Below are 18,105 nucleotides of genomic sequence, written 5' to 3' on the forward strand. Positions count from 1 at the left end.
TAACGCTTAATTTCGGCATTTTGATGGCCTAACGCGATTTGGACTGACCCCTGGGGAAAGGCAGGACGAGGACCAGGAGCAGGAGCAGGATCGGTTACAACTGATCCTTTGAGCAAACGCAACTGACCGCAACTAAACAAACACTTGGCTTGACCAACGGGTTACGCTTCGATTCGCATTTGACTTACGACACAAGAAAATTTTAATTGCATTAGAAAGCCGCTTCCGATCTGCTCTATTGTCTGGCTCTCGAGTTGTTTGTTTTACCAAAAACTGGACAGCTTAACCTTTTCGGTTTCGTTTTTTTTTTATACTTTTTCAATTTCCAAGCCATTGTCCGAGCGGTGGTCAGTGATGCACTTTCCTAAGCGGATCGGTTTCAGAGGGAATAAAGAAGGCCTTGCCTTCTCCGCTTCGATTTGCATGTTCACGTTTTTCGGCGCTCGTTTTTCGGCAATTTTCGGTTAAGCACTCCCCAAAAAATAACCATTCAGCCAGAAACTCAATTTTGCAGAGATCATAATTCGAAAAAGGTACGTGCGCTGCACGCTTTTTCCACAACAAAGGAACTTGCTGCAATTGCAGGAGGATATTAAGGAGAAATGTTGACTTTGAATAGTCGCTGAAGGGAATACCCTGGCAAAGTTAATACAAAATATTAAGTATTTAATTCAAGCATAAAATTATTTTAAACACTTTCAACATAGTCTTTCCTACAACAAACATTATTACAAATCAATTTGACAGCCTTTATTTATCTTTTGAAGTACCCTTTGTGGAGGGCACAACCTTTAGAATAATTTGCGTTGGACGCTCCCCTTTCCCCACTCCATTTGCCAATTCAGATTCTGATTTCTGTCCCAATCCTGGCATCCTTCTCAGCCTCCACACAATATTGCGTGACTTTACGTGGGCACCGAAATTGACTTTGATCCGGCACTCATTAGTACTCGCACTGCACTCATCGTCTGCACACGAGACAGAGTCTGCCCAAAAAAATAATATATGTACATTGTGTATATGAAATTGCTCAATAAGTTCACACAGCAAAAGCCGACGATGAAGGAGGCTGAAGTTGGATGCCAACTAGGAGTGCCCACATCCTCGCTCCAAGGAGTGGGCGATGAGCTGATCGAGATGAACAAATATGGGTGTAGAGTGGGCATTGTCTTGAATATATACGATGTTAATCACAGGAAAGAGCTGCACCATGATTTATTGGTATTTAACCATAAAACTATACATTTAAGGCTTTTGCCATGACCAAGAAGAAGTTAGTTTGCTCTCAAAGTTAATTAAGAGTTTGCTTAACTTATTTCTATGGTGTTTCCTACAATGTTTAATTATATAATAAAATATATAATGTCCAACTTGGCAGCTGAACTGGCAGCACACCTGCAACTTTCATGCAAAATCGTTGCACTTTTGGCCCTCCTTTCGGGGCCTTCGACACGGTTCAAATGCCAAATAGTTCAGCTCAAGAACCACCCGAAATTGCGCGCTTTTTCCGAGCTACGAGCTCCGAGCTCTGAGCCCGTTTCCTGCCCCGTTTTTTGTTGAGCCTTTTGAGCCAAGTCAAGACGTGGAGAGAGGGCCACTTGGCCACCGTTGCGTTACACGGTTCGGCGAGCTCAACGCTCAACGCTCGCACAGCCAAAGCCAAGATGCATAAAGAGGGAAACACCTGATCGAAATTTCAAATTATTACAACGAAATGCGCTAAGCATAAGGACACATGGGAGCATAGACATGGCGTAGCATAGCTCGTGCTGCATACAGATGTCCCGCCAAGCACCCCCGATCCCTTCTGCGGCCGGGCCAGGCTTTGGTCTAATGAGCACGGTGTCGCTGCAGCTCTTTGACCTGCCCCCCGACCCTTTTTCCACACGGAAAAACTTCGACTTGGCCGCTGTAATTACGCGCGGGAAGAAGATAGAGGGAGAGCGAGAGAGAGAGAGAGAGGGAGGGAGGAGCACAGAGGCCAAGAAAACTCTTGGCCCATTGAGGGTTGGGGTCGCGGTCGGGGTCACCAAGAAAAATACAGTGAGGGAAAAATAGTCAACTAAAACAAATGCTATACAAAATATGAAAAAAACGAAATGGGACTTAACTTCAATTAAAACAATTGTTTTTCACATTAATTTGTATTTTTTACTTTAATATAAATTAAATTGATATGATAAATATTTAAGGGATACTTATTTTAATAAGTTTTTCAATAATATCTTTTGTCTGGTAAGTCTATAAATTAAACAATAATAAAGAATTCAAATTTGAATAGAAGAAATGCATGACCTTTTCCGATTAAATTATATTAAATATATGGCTTCTTGCTTACATTTATGCATCTGCTTTAAATTTAAATTGGATAAAGTGGAAAGTACAATTAAATAAATATATTAAGTCATACATATTTTTATACCCTTGTAGGGTATTATACTGTGAAGGAATCATTTGCGACCCTATAAATCATATATATTCTTGATCAGCATCAAAAACTGAGTCGACCTAGCTATGTCCAGCTAAAATTTAATTTTTTCAAAAATTTGAAAATTTTATAAGGGGTTACATCATTAAAATTATCAAAAATTTATAAAAAAAATCCTAATTTTTGTAAATTTTAAAAAGAGTATGCAGATTTATTTAACTATTAAAAACTAACATAGGAGTGGTTTCTGAATTAAAATTAATGCGTTTTTGGCTGAGTTATGAGTTTTTTAAACTTTGATTTGTCGAATAAATTGTTATATAAAATATCGAAAATATAAAATTGACACATTAAAATAATAGAATTTTAGGCTTTAAATTTAAGTAAGATATTTGGAAAAATATGTATTATAAAAGGCACACTGTACTAATAACACAATTTCAGTAAAATAATGTAAGTAATAAAATTAGCACTACTCATTACGTTTTCTATATTCTAATAAATGTAAATGACTACCAAAAATAAATGATGTGAATAATAAAACCATTCTAAAGAAACTTATTACTCCCATGGAATTTCATAGAGATAATAATGAGTGATATCCTTTGGGACATCCTGATGAAATTACCTCTTGGTGTTTCAATGTAGTTTTAAGTGTTTATTTCTGTGTCTTTTCCTCAACTGCAGCATGCAGCAAACAATGCACCTGACATCGCCGACTCATTACATTTTCGGCCGCAAGGAAGTTGAGGAAATGGAAATGTGGAAGCGCGTGCTCTCGCCCCATTCCCGAACCCAAACAAACCGAGCCCAAGGGTTACCCACTCCAGGCCAGGCCAAAAGGTCGCCGGCCAAAGGCAGAGTCGAAGTTGAAGGCCCAAACCCAAACCCAAACCCAAGCCCAGAAGACGTTGGCGGTAGTCAGCCAAGCGCTGCAGCTCACAACTTGAGAATAATTTGGTCGCGCTCCGCTGATCGGTCGCTGGCGGTGGTGCATTTCATTCGGAAGTCAGCTAGTTCCCGGGGAACCAACAGTTTTTCCTGGGCCACAGGACAACCCCCGGATCGCAGGGAGTTTTCCAGCGGGACAGCGGGGAATTGGGCGCCAAAAAACAGAACGGAACAGTCAATGACATTGGCCGGCAGGACATATGGCTCGTGGCTCGTGCCAACATCACCATAACAATTAAAATAAAAATATTCTAGGATAACAACCAGGCGAGGGCAACCGTTAGGGCAATGTGGGCGCGGTCGCCTTCGAGTATGCTTACAGATAGGTGAAAATACACATTTTAAACTAGATCGGGGTGGTTTCATCATCGGGTATTAGGCGAGGGAGGCTCGTATCCTTGCCGGCTGCCTTTTAAGGGTTAGACCAACTGACGCGCGCACCCGCACTCGCCTTGCCTTGATCCTGGTTTGTAACGGTCACGCACGCCAGCAAGGACCTCTCATCTGGCCCACACATGGGTGGTGGTTTAAGAGTCCTGCGAGCTTCATGCTGCGCCTTTTCAGTTGGTTATTCTGACCAACTGACTCCTGGCCTCAGACTCCTTCCATGGCCTTTGCCCAAAATGTGACACCCATGTGTGTGACTTTCAGCTCCTTTGCAGCGCGAATTGTTTGCAATTATTAATTTGAAAAACAGGACAAAGGACCCAGAAAGAAAGATCTCTGTGGGAGGAATGACATATGGCCAGCATTTCAAGTGGAACCAGCTCGGTGGGAAGTTCCGCCCGCTGCTAAGGGAAGTGGAAAGTTCGTTTTCCTTTTATTTTGGGGTGGTCCTGGTTCCTGGCCACCAGCTGGGCCGAGCTTGGGCCGAGCTTGGGCTGATCGTGATCTACATACTACGACGAAAGTCAAGTGGAAAGGTCTGGTATTCGGGGAAATATTTCATCTTTAAAGGAGATGCTCAATAGTAACTGCAATACATGTAATCCTTGCTTAAATACCTCAATGATCCTACAAGATTTTCCATTAATTTCATCATCAATTACGATTGACATATTCCCAGGGAATTTGCTTCACTTAATGCTCCATTACCGATCCTCCAGAAAGTGTTAATGAACTCCAGAGTGCCAAGAGCAGCCGTTCGATTAACCAACTGCTATTTTGTTGACATTTCCTTTGCGGGATTCACTGGAACCTGGTTGAATTCGATACATTTTGAGGTCTCCTCCCCAGGATAAGCATAATTTCGAGCTCATATTCAATATTCCCACATTAAGGAGTGCCAGTAGCTGGCAAAGCAGCAGGAAGCTCACATCAATGGACACTTGCAGGGCTTTGGAGGCACGTAGTAACAAGTGCTGATCCCCAGCTCAGGTTACAGTACATAACATATATGTTCCTATATGTATAACCCTATAAGTAGGTCGCTGAGGGGGCCTCAGAGGTCCCTGTGTGGCTTCCAGCAACCGAACAAAGACGAGGCGCAAAAATATTAAACTGCCATAAAAACGGACCAGCAAGTGCACATAAAAATCAAATTAATAGTCCATGTCAGAGCCGGAGAGAACTGGCACTTTGTTTTGGTGCGATCAGTGGGAAACCTCGGCGGCAGACAAAGGACGAACCTCTCCCTCGAACTGCAATAAATTCCAGGACACAAAGGAGCAGTCCTATCAGCTAACTGCAATCTCTCACCTTTCAATTGTCAATTAGTTCAAGTGCAGCGGCAGGTAGGAGTTCGATTTACCCGATTTGAAGGCTGGCCCTTTTTAGCCCTAGAGGCTGGCCAGGACCAATAAACGATTTATGGGGCAATGAGGGGGCGTTTCCACAGGAGCACTTTGTCCAGCACATGTTTTTGGCAATGTATCCTGACTAAAAGGGGGGTCGCATCAGCCATATGTTGCCGATCCTGCCAATGTCCTGCCAAATCCTCAGCAATTAGCCAGCGGGGGGAGTGGAAAAGGAGCAAGAGAAAGAGAGCAATGCGCGAAGGAGTGAAAAATGTGAAAAACGCAGCGAGTGTCGCAGCAGAGTCCTATCTTGTCCTGTTCCGTAGTGTCCCAAAGACAAAGGACACTCGTTGCGCGTGCGCAGAAAGACAATGCAGTTAATTGCAAAGCCACCAAACTGAGAGGACGCCACGGGATAGGCGCCAGCTAGGAGAACGCTTAATGAGCGAGTGTCTGGAGGATAGCAGGATCTCCTGGATCGCGCCAGGATACCCCGCATCGAGCGCCGCGTGGGTCAGGCGCAGGTATTCCTTGGCAGTCCCAACCGTGCGAAATTGTAGCAGAATCGCTTTCGGAACTATGTAGGTGTCCTGCTGTCAATTTGACACGTTGGTCCTGCAAGTCCTGCGCATCGCAAATCCTCCATAAAACCCGCGACCTCGACTTGTGTGGCAAAATCATAATCGGCTTCACAACTCCCTCAAACCGCCAGTTTAAACGACTTAAAGTGCAATCCCTTTAGCAGCCAAGGATAACGTCCTCTATTCATTTTTTATTGTTTACATATTGGAGTAATATTATTTGATCATTCAAATATTTCCCTTTGAATCTCCTTGGATGCCTTGATGGGAGGTTCGAGCAAATAAATAAATATATAACCACAAACAATAAAGTATTAAAGAGTGTAAATAACACTTGGTCTCCCTTTAATTACTCCCTGTGTTATTTCTCATAATATTTTTGCTCACTCTTCTGAGAACTCTGACGACCACCAGCAGGAGCAGCACCCAAAGGAATCATAAAACGGCGGCAAAACCTCAAAAACCCGAAGGAAAAGGCGACTTGAGCAAAGAACCTGTGTGCATTTATGATATATTTTGGTTGCCGATGACGCAGTGCATTTGATTCTAAAGCGCCGACAATGTCGGTTTCAGTGTGTTTGTCCCTATAAATTTCTGTTGCCTCGGTCATCCCAGGTCCTTGCCCATTGTCCTTTGTCCTGGCCAGAAGGGACGCCACTCCAAGCCCGCAATTGTGTGCAATTGAACATTTTGATTTCCCGGGAGGTCCAACCATCCATGTAACCACAGATCGGGATCGAAATAGGGATCGAGATCGATAGCGTTACTCCTTTGCAATTTCATGCCTGTCCCAGGACCTTGAGTGGGCGGCACTTGCTTTATTTTGGCGTGTCACGACTTTTTACGATCTTATTCCTGCTAATGATCTTTTCAGAACCTTACTGCCAAAAAGGTTGGGTGGCCCTTATAGTTATTAGATAATGTTTGCGGTTCGATTCGGGGAAATCCACAGAAGATCTTATAGAGGTTTAGTTGCATGGAAAACTAAAGTTTCTAAAGGGTAGATTCTAGCACTAACGATTAAAACCAAATCTCTTTTGGAAAAAGATCTCTTCTCTGAGTTAATGAATTTAATCCCCCGTTAAACAGAATCCTTGACAACCTTGATCCCCAATTAAGGTAAACACCAGATGTCCTCAAATTTCATGGCCAGCTAAAGGATCCATCCATTAATTAGAATGCACATCTTCTTGGACCAAATCGGCCATGAAATTGGAGCAGCCACGCTGACAGCTTCCAAATCGGTGCACACTCTATAGCGGCACACACAAATTGCTCAATCAACACCAGAACCGAACCAAAGGGAAATGTAACCAATATGCATATATCACCAGAAACAAGGATGACGACGACATATGGCCGCAGGGACAACGGATTGACCACTTCAAGGACTCCGGCACCCAGGCACCGAGTCTCCAGTTTCAGTTCAGCTCCTCTCTCGTTTTTTCCTGGGTTCTTTTTTTCTTCGGGTTCTCCTAATAAACTCGTAGTTGTAAACAAATCGGGGGCGGCAGCGCCAAAGGATGGCTCTAAATGAAAACCGATCGCCGCTACCGTTATCCTGCCTGACTGCTCCTCCTTCTCTTCTGTTTTGATAACATCTCGAGTATCCTTTTTCGGCCTGACTGACTGCTCATTAGCAGCGTCCAGTGAATAGTTTGGGTCAAAAGTCGCGACTTCAGGGGATTTTATAGAATCTCTGGGTTTTTGTTTATGTAGCCGTTGTCCTGCAACATTGTCCACATGTGTTTGAAACTATTTTATTTACATTCTCGACGAGACTTCATCTAAATTCCAATGTTTATGTCTGGGTAAGTCCAAGATCCGAAAATCTAACTATAACCTAATAAATAAGGATTTGTTTCGGGAGTTTTTTCTACAAAATTATGAGTTAAATCGGCAACAAAATATATTCGTTGTAGATAAAGTTATTCCCCTTATTTTCCAATGACTGTGATCTTCCTTTTTGAAAAACCAAAAGTTAATAAAACTCATCTGCATTTTAATAGCCTCCACTGACCTTTGAAAAATTTCTATCTACAAAATTCTGTTGTTTATTTGTCCAGCTCCATCAGCCTTTTTTTGTTGGACATTTTCCCAGGGCCAAAATCACACATTGGGCTCCGAGGCTCCTTTGTTTGGTCATTTACATTGGAAACGCCTGCGATGCGGCAGAGAATGGAAAATAGTTTGGTAATCTGTGAAAAAGCCAAACCCCCATAAAAACCACAAGATGCTCAACTCGTTTTCTTCTCCCCAACACTCGAGATGTACAAAAGTGTATGTATGTTCCTTCTAAATACAAAAAACTCGTTACAGGAGGACCCTTTGACGTCTACAAGTGTGCTGGGGGAAAAGGGCTTCATCATGCTTGGATCTGGATTCTGGACTCTGTATTCCAGATCCTGAGCCTGAGCCTGAGCCTGTGCCTGAAACCATCCACGTGCAGGCCTCGCTTAGGGCTACTACATGGAGGAGATAAGCCCTCCTCCCACTCCTACTACATACTCCCGACTGCTACCCCTTCCAGAGCCTCACCTGATCCGTACCTGTCCTCAACCTGTTTGCCGGGCATTTATCATTTTCCCTCCTTCGCTTCTCGGTTTGTTTTTCCCATTTCCTTTGAGCAGGAAATCTCAGCAGGTTCCAGTTGGAAATTTCCCCTCCGTCAAACAGGTTCTATTGTCCCTGCCTCTATATACAGCTATACCTGTCCCTGTATACCTGTATGTATTGGATTTTCCTCTGTGCCCCGAGATTCTTGAGGTCTCTCTCTCCCTCTTCTGTGGGCGGGGGGAAAATTATATGTTTTGATTCCTTCGTAACGGAAAAACTCGAGAAAAAACGCAAGGGAATGAAACGATTCGTTGGATACTTGGAAACACTCGGAGAGATCGCATACAAATAGACCGATTTTAATGACACACTAAAATGCAATCATCTAATTTTCAGGGATCGAAGGGTTACCTAAACTCTCTGACGGATTCCCACGATCATCTTCGGGGGTCATTCAACCAATTTTGAGAAGGACTCTCGACTCGGCTCCTTGATAGCCTCAACTTAATTGCCCTTTCAGGGGCTCCCTCCGATTTATACATCTTCCATTAGATATCCATATGGGAGAAGGAAAAATCCAAATAATTTCACGGCTTGTTAGTTGAGGCTGTGGGCGTGTGCTTACTGTTTGATTTGTATCTAAAGTCACGCTACTATATAGGTATTTTAGGTACTATATAGTAAAATCGATTGGTTACCGTTGCGGTTTTTAAAATCCTTTCTTGATATTATCATTAGAATGTTTGAAGGAGTCGGCCTGTTTTATGTGTCATCTTCTTGGGTTATATTAATGATGTCCTGGCGGCTAGGACCTCAAAGCATTGTGCCAGAATCACTCCTGTGCCTAGAACATAATCGATTTGTTTGCAAAAAGTTCCCTTTTTCCCTTTTCTTTAGCTCATTTACAACTCATTTCTTTGGGACTCTGGCCAAAGGCAATTAGCATGCCCCAATGAGATGGCAAAATTGCATATTTTCCTTTCGTTTCGGTGAGTATCTTTGAAGTTGTATCTTCACAAAGCAGTCAAAGGTAGCGAAACTTTGTTTGATTTGCAAAAACAAGCATTGAAAATCTAATAAAAAAAAGCCTGAACAACCTGATGTTTGATATTATTTCAAGATTATTTGTAAAAATATATATAAGTTATTTCTCTAGAACATGTTCTGAAAGAAATCTTAAAAAAGATTGTATACCCTAAGCCATATATCTACCACCCTGTCAGGTTGTTGAAATTCTCCTAAAGAACACCTTGAAATCTCCCGAAAAATATACAATCCCCAAGGATAAAGGACTCTCCTAGTGTCTTCTGTTTGAACAATCAAAGTAATTTACATTCGAGTCAAAATGCTTTGAATTTTAGCGGCAAAGTGTGAAAAACTATTATGCATTCTTTCAAACACATCCTTGCCGCCTGAGCTTATCCTTCCTCCTCGAAGGATAACAATAAAACTGGAAATCAAAAAACAATAAAATCTTATGCAAGAGCTACACACCAGCTACTGTTTGAAAAGTTTCCTAGAAAAATCCATAAAAACTTCCGGTGGAATGGAAACACTTGTGCCAAAAAACAAGGAACCTATATAGCTTCCAGGAAATTGAACAATTTGTGCATAATTTGCATATGAGCTGGACCCAGGATGAGCACGAGGATGCAGGACTTAGGGGCGGCAACTGTTTGACGACAGATTGCTCAATGGCCGGGGATCAGGGCAATTTCCATATGTAGATCCCTCTCGGGGAAACTGGAAACCTAGTTTGGCATCTGCCGGGGATGATCTCATGGAGGAACAATGATATTTCGCACATTTGCACTGCAAAGGATATAGGGTACCGCCAGATCCTGCATTCTAGATACACGTGCAACTGCAACTGAACAATCCACATCCATGGATGCACACACAGGTTGCCTTTGCGGATGGAATAGTTAATCAATTTACAATAGAGCCTAAGCCCGCTTTAACTTGAAAATATTACTAGAAAATGTATTCAAAGAGAATAGCCAACTTGGCCCGGGGTTTTGTTTTCCGTTTTTGTTTGGCTTTGCTTAATGAATATTCCCCGCTTATTGTTTCAGCAGCCCACACATGCAAATTCTGGAAATGAGGAACCACAAAGCGAGAAACTAAAAACGAGAAGGGAAATATGGAAATCTTAAGCCGATGCCGGGTCCAAAGATACCGGCTACGAAATGCGCACACACTCCGTTAAGAGTTATTGGCTTTGGGAGAAAAAGAACAACTGCGGCAAATCCTTTTCTTGAAAGGATTTCTACTCACACAGCGAAGGGAAAAGAGCGCCAAAAAGTGTAGGTTCTTGTCCCTTTTGGAACGTTTTGCTCTAGCTCTAACTATAGATAACCGAGCTCAGCAAAAAGGACACAGCACAGCCTGGAACTAGAAGATATTATCTTGGGTTCTGTGCTCTGGACCTCAAGTGGGTTGAAAAACAAAAAATACAAAATACAACCCGGGTCAGTCAGCTGACTGACAAATAAATAGAACCGAAATGGAAGGGAATCCTTTTTCCCTCCTGGCTTTGTTGACAGACCCGTTCATTGAGGCATTTATTAGCTCCGAGATGCTAGACCCCAGATATATCCTCAAGGAACCTATCTGGACCTCGCTGTGGGTGCCATTGATAACTGGCCATTCATCCGCAACTAATCTGCGTTTGCCATAATTATTTCTCTCTCTTGAAAATTAAGATGATGATGCGCAAAATATCCTTCCTTATCATGGCATATCTGTATCCTTGCCTGCCTGAAATGTATAGGGATTTTGTGTGCTGATTCCGTTGACCACCAAGGAGGTCGCCTCCTCCACTCGAGATCGAAATCAATTAGCCATAAAAATGAAACATCTCAATTGGACATCTCCAGAGAGGGCGCAACAACGGGGTTTCCCTACAAAAGGCGTTCCTGGGGTTTTGCTAAACGATTGACCAGTTTTTTACGAGTGGTAATAATCATATTTTTTACTACCGATTCCTGCTGTTATTTATCCCAGATCTTGGCAAAGTATTTTGTTACTTTAAACGGCGTATTAGGTTATTACACAAAGTATCTGGACAGATTTTCCATTTTTTATAGATTCAATTAGTTGTGAAACTAATTTCCCAATGCAATTTCCTACAAATAAATATATCTTGTCAGCAGAATAATAACAAAACCCTAAAAAAGAAGTAATATATCCTAATGACCGTTTAAGTTCTCCCATTTGGTAAACCTTTCAGAGGTCAATTTGTTAGCTGCTGTAAAACATTTGATTCCATCAATTTTCACATTAAAATTCATGATTCCTCAAAAATTTAACCCATCTTTTCGATCATTCCAAGTCAAGGGAGGTCTTTGGCCTCAACTTCCGATAGATTTCCCCCTTTTTAATATTTTTTACACGCATCATCGTTTTGGTCAACTTCCTTCCGTCTTTGGGCGGCAGCAAATCGGCTTAAAGAAATGATTTCCTCTGAAGATTTTCCTTCGAGTTTCCTCCTCTGTATTACCAGCAGCGAAACTAAGTCTTTGGTGAGGTAAATAAACTTGGCATTCACATTGAGGGGAAAACGTACAGCCTTCTAAGAACCCGACAGAAGCCTTAAAAAAGGCGGTTGTCGGTCGACGGCTAGAGATACAGATACACGGACTCGTACTAGACAAACCTGTTGGAGAAAAATCAGGAAAAGCAAAAGTCCCCAGGCCCACGAGAGGACTGTACTCCGGGGTACAGTGAACGACCAGTTTGGAGCCCACGAGAAGAGCAAACAAATACGCGTGCAGCCATAGAGCTGCGAGGAGCTGGACTCCAACTGGGATGCCTTTCTTCTGGGATGGAGCTCGGGTGTAGGTTTCGACGTGGGTTTGCCTCCGCACTTGGAGCCAAGACCTGATCGTGATTACACAGTAAAATCGTAGAGGAAATAGGCGACATGCTCGGCATAATAAAGGGACAGAGTTGGGAGCGACTCGGAGGAAGGGAATCACTGTGGCAAATAAAGGGTTTCAAGGGAGGTACTAGAAAACAAATTAATAGAAAAAAGTATTAATAAATAAAGGACAATTAAATTCTTGGAAGTCTAATAGTGATTTTAAGTTCCCCTAGAAAATGTTTACTGCCGTTTAAGATCATGTTATTTCTTAGGATCATAGTTACCTATTATATAGAAGAAATCTACACAATATTCCGAAATTATTTCCAGTGCCCCCCAGGAGGAGGTAGCGCTATGTAAATGTTTATGTATCTGTGGGATACCTCACACACTAGCACACACCTATTTATGTATGTGGGTAAGGTAAGGTAAGGTAAGGTAGGCCCCTCCTAGGCCGATCCACCCGAAAGGTGACTGATCTTTACAATTCGACACTTTGACTTTACAAACGAGAAGGAAAGAGGAATCGAACCCACTCCAAAGGGGGGAATAAAAGAATATGGAATGGATAATGGGGATCGAAGAACATACGGACAACGAAATCAAAACAAAATCCATCGAACGAACCCAAAACAGAGTTGTAGAGAAGCAACAGAGTCATAAAACAAGTATCCAGGATGTATCTGTGAGATGCGCGCATGAGTATCTTGTGGATGCGCAAAGGGTCAAGGCAAACACACACACAGTCCGAGAGACTTAAGTACTTTTTTAGGGCACGGCTTATGATGGATTTGCTGGCTGAGCATGCTAATGGATTTCGGGATTTCTTGATTTCCACATCTCTTGCGTTTTTCCAGATTTTCCTTCAAAGCTGCCAGCAGCAGCAGCAGGGCTTGGTAGGAAAATGCCACAAAACGTAAATGGATATGATGGGGTTAAGCGGAGTAAACCAGTTCTAAATGAAAATATATACACACAACACCCAGCATACACACAGAACTTGTTGAGCTGGCAGCTGGCCCTAGGATTTCCACATCCACATCCAAAACCATTTCCATTTTGCATTTGCATTTCGTGCAGCTTTTAAAGCTACACATCAAGTATATATATAGTATAGGATATATAGAATCCACCCCGATAATACGACTCTCTGCTGCTGAGTGTGCGTAATTTTTATGACGGAATTATTACATCATTCATCTTCATCAGGCGACAATGACACAGATTTTAGGAACCGGAGAAGTCGAATCTGAGCCGGAACGTGCTTATCGCCAACGGCAAACTGACCAGTAAGTCCATACACACAAAGAAATCTTAAGAAAGTCAGTTGATAATATTTTATATGATATACATATTGTTAAATAATAAGGTAACCTTCTCTTATTCAAGAGCAAAGAATAGTCTTTTAAGATTAGGTTACTTTCAACCTTAAAATAATAATACAAATCTTAAAAAGTCAAGTATATCTCAGATTTTCTTTCTCTGTAACTCTGGAAATGCGGGCTCTTTGGGGTGGCTGTTCCCAAGTCTTAGCATAAATGTAAATTTCGACTGTCTCTTTCCTGATTTGTAATCAAATTAAATTGTGTTTTGTCCACAACAATGAGAATACGAAGCCAAGTTGACGACAACACACATCACATCTCTGAGATAAAGCCAGGAATTCCGTGTAAATGCCAGAGTCTGGCAGGAAAATGCAGTTTTTCCCACAGTTACAGCAGCAGCAGCTCCAATATTACCGGGAAATTCCATCCTCATCTAGTTGTAAACCTCATAAATTCTCACTTTTTGGCAGGCCGCACAGGGCGAGGATCTACCTTTTGGAGAAATTCGAGGCGGAAGGACTCGAAGGACACCGCACATTCCCTGAGATAATCAACAGCATTATCTCCTGATTATGTATTCTTTTCGTTAGGGGCGGCCAATTCCATGGAAATGGCGTTATAAAAGAAGTCGGTGCGCAAAAAAATATTGAACTATGTCCGGGATGATCGGCGGATGATGAGGATGCCAGTAGAACACCCGAGTGGCTGAGTATCCGCTTTCCTTCTCCTCTTTTTTCGCAAATTCCTGTTGAGCTGCTCATCATAATCATCATCAAACCCTCGGTCACTTGAGGTTTAAGCCAACATTAAAAAAGGAGCCGAAAAAACCGAAAGCCGAAAACCGAAAAAAACACCCAAAAAAGGAAGAAATCAGTGGAATAAACGTGAGAACATTGGAGTGTCCTCGCACCGAATTTGCTTGGGATCCTGCTCATTGTTCCGTTTCTGAAGCTGAAGTGCTTGTAGAGATTTGCTAGTTGTGTCCTTATTGTTCCCCCGAGTCTGCATGAATGAATGAATGAATGAACGAACGAATGAGCAGGTCCACGTCCGTGTAAAATGTATCTGAGAGATTGCCGCGTTTTTAGCTGGAAGGCGGTCTCGATGTGGGATGTGCGAATGCCGCCAAGATCTCCGGATGCTGTCTCCGGGGCGTGAGAAGGCGGCGATATTTGCGGCCTTGTAAATAGACTTGTTACTGCCAAGCAGTCACTTGTTTTTTTTTTGTTTTTCCCCTTAACGGCTTACGTAACGTGGGTGGTTCTCACATGTACGTACCCACACAAGCACACACGTGACACGCAGGCCGGAAAGGATGTGAAAATCCTTAACAGAGGCACTGAGAGAAATTGTACCCTTTGAGGTGATCTTTGGTTAGGATAAGGGATTTCCCTTTTGTAGATGATATGGATTTATTTAAATATTAGAACACGGCAGAGAATATATTTTTAAACTGTTATTAACAGTTGAAATAATTTTGAAACTATCTCTTTAAACTTAATTCAGAATGTTAAAGTAGTGATCATTAAATTGATATTTTACTATTACTAAATATGTTTGTTATATCGGTAACCTATTTTATATATAGAACCAATTTAATTAAATGAGAACTCTTAAACCGCAAGTACTGCGTTTATATTTTGATTAGTATTCAGAAAGAGTATATTTCAAAATAAAGTTGTAAAAATAACCTATTCTTTGACTTATTTTGAGCCACCTTTATTTTTCTCACTGTACAAAATTGAGTGAAAAGGATGCGCCTTGATTTTTGCGCGCCAAATTGCTTTGGGTAAACAGATCGTAAACGTTCCTTGCAACTCACATCCTGTTTACCCTTGACCCTTTCACGCCGCAATCGGAATAGCACATGCAAATCGCACATTAGAGGCCATGTGCAACTTTCCGGCAGTCAACATTATGCAACCAGAGGCGAAGGTCGTCTCCTCGACCATTGATGGAAATCCTGCAGCCAAGACGTCTTGACGTCTTGGAAACCCATTTGGGACACGTTTTTATGGAGGTGCGAAATGGCACATATTTCTGTATTTTTTCTTATTTTTTGACGGAACCTGCCGCGTCATTGAGCTGCGAGGACGAGTCCTTTTTAGAGGTTGCAACCTGTGCGCAACGGCAGCCTACAATTTGTCACCTGAGGCGACATTCAAACAGCATTCCAGCTGAGTTTTTGCCTTTCGGCCTACTGACTCCTTTCATTCGGCCACGACTTTTCGGTTTATGAATCGGAATTTATTTTCCAGCCGTTACAAAAAATATTCTTTCACACTCTCGGGGGAGCGACCTTGAAGGGGGTTTCGAATTTAATTCAATGGTTTCATCAAATATTTATCACACTTCCAGTGAAAATATTTGTGCCCAATTTTGCCAAATCATTTCCTATTTTTGCAACTATGAGAGAATTTTCCCACAGAAATTGCAATTTATGCAATGGCAAAGGTCTCCCAAGGAAACTCTTAAGGAAACCAAAAGGATGCTTTGCAAATTCCAAGAAAAGTCAGTGAAATTGAGGGGGTATGAATGCCTAAAATATTAATATTGATTGTAAAAATGCCAATTTTGAGACTGAGAAATGCATGACTTGAGAAAAAAATAAAAAAACGAGGGGAAAAACGTGTGAGTGTAAATGTGAAAATGTTGTATTTTTTATGTTATTCATGTTAAAATAATTTAAACAAATAAATACGAAAATAAAAAAAAAGACTTTAAAATTCACTTTAATTATTGAAGACCAATCAAGAAAATTGAGGAAAAGGTTCAGGTTCCATTAAATATAAGTCCCTTAAATTTAAGTCAAGTTCAAGTTTCAATATTTATTGAATGGAAATTTCAAACTCTCTTAAGCGGTTTTTAATTAAAATCCAACTAAAATGTTAACAAAAACTCAAAGACACATTTTCACACCTCTTTAAAAAAGAGAGCGATAGGAAACCTCTGCGGATAATTCTGAAAAATAATCACACAAGTTGCTTGAATGGAAAAAGGAAAATACTAACCCTGAAGTTAATTCCACTTTCCGATCACATACATATTTTTTGAGTCCTTAAACCCCACGAAGGCACTCCAATTGCGGCAACCTGTCAACATAATTAATCCCTTGGATCAGCTGACGGAGGCACTGCCTTTCCTTGAATGATCCACAGAAAAATATGAAGAAAAAGAAACCAATTCATAAGAAGAATAAAATTGTGGGCCTTGATTTCTCCTTTCTTTTTACTTGTTTTTGATATTTCTGGAGTCTGTTTTGCCCAAGATTCCCAGGGATGCGACGAGATGTGCCTCCAACCCAAATATATATATATAAAACAGCAATGTTGTTGCTGCTTTTGGCCGTGTTAATTGTCCGGCATTGTGAACAGGTCGTCGTGCCATTAACAACCTGAACAAGAGCGATCCACGGATGCCGGCCGCAGCGATCCCACGGCTTGTCGCCTGGATTCCCGAGCCGTTTTTTATGCCATTTACACAGAAATCTTGCAACAAATCAGCAGCCAGGAGCAGCGTCAGCTCCTTTTTCCTAGGGAGAGGGAGAGGGGGCGACCTTTATTCGTTTGATGTTAAAAAATTGTTCTACTTCAGGACCCTAGTCCCTGTTTCCCCCTCTAGGACCTGTGACGACGCAATTCTTTGCCATTATCAGCTGCATCCTAACAGGTTCCTCCACCGCCGATCCTGATTCAATTTGGCTTTTATTGGGATCCGGGGCAGCAGGATCTCGATGCCGATCCTAATTGCGGAGGCTAATCACTTTGTACCTGCGGCTTAGACAGTCAAACCCTAGCAGTCAGTCAGTCCATTTATATATAGTACCTTATATGGTCCTGCAAATGGATTTGGATTGGCCTCGATTTTGCGGCTTTGTTGCCCCGTCTCGTGATACATTTCTGGGTTGGCCAGGATCGTTATCTGGTTCTCTTTGTGCTTTCAAGGTTTATGGTTTTTCACATGTACTAACATGTATATACCGCGTACATTCTGTGAGAACTGAAAACTAGGACTTCGACACGATGACCCCCGTAAAACCCGAGGCACTAACAACAATCCACCAAGTGCGAGAGTTCCTCTGCCACTTTTTTTTTGGGGGGGATCCTGAAAAATCTGCATAATGACAGGAAGGCCATCATCATCCTGAAAACTAGTTCAGATAGCAAATTACGGAACTGGTAAGGGATGTACACGCTGCAGTTCCCATTCGGGACAGGACAGGACATTCCGACAGGACATCAAACGAAACGCAACGCAACACAACGGGAGACGCGGTTGGGATCGGCAAAGGTCATGTCAGGACTTTGCATAAAATATTTGAAAATGTTTTCATTATGGTAAGTAGACACAAAAGCCCAACACACACAGACATGCAGCACACCCAAGGCAGTCGACGTTCCCACCCGGAAAGGGGTGTCCTTTCCCAAGGATCCGGTGTGCTCGATGAGCGCCGTCCCTGGATCTTGGCGTTTGTTTTGGTGATAAATTAGTTTAATGTTTCAAACACCAAAAAAGAACCGCAGCTGAGGCGCAAAGCTCGACTCCGACTCGGAGTCCTCGCCTTTTGGCGGCATTTTCCCCGAACCGAACCGAACAGAGACGAGCCGTCGAACGTGTCCTGCGCAATGAACTCCCGTGTCCTGGCAAACTAATGAACTGGCTT

At 42.2% G+C, this 18,105-nt stretch overlaps 1 long non-coding RNA gene across 4 annotated transcripts in view; it reads right to left on the reverse strand.

Annotated features, from left to right (window-relative positions):
• The window catches only part of LOC110186644 (uncharacterized), a 68,993-nt gene that overhangs the window by 1,835 nt on the left and 49,053 nt on the right, over window positions 1–18,105 (reverse strand). The gene's annotated exons all lie outside the window — the stretch shown is intronic.

Source organism: Drosophila serrata, unplaced genomic scaffold (assembly GCF_035046125.1).
Source record: "Drosophila serrata isolate PLE 108 unplaced genomic scaffold, ASM3504612v1 contig_382, whole genome shotgun sequence".
Taxonomy (NCBI): Eukaryota; Metazoa; Arthropoda; class Insecta; order Diptera; family Drosophilidae; genus Drosophila; species Drosophila serrata.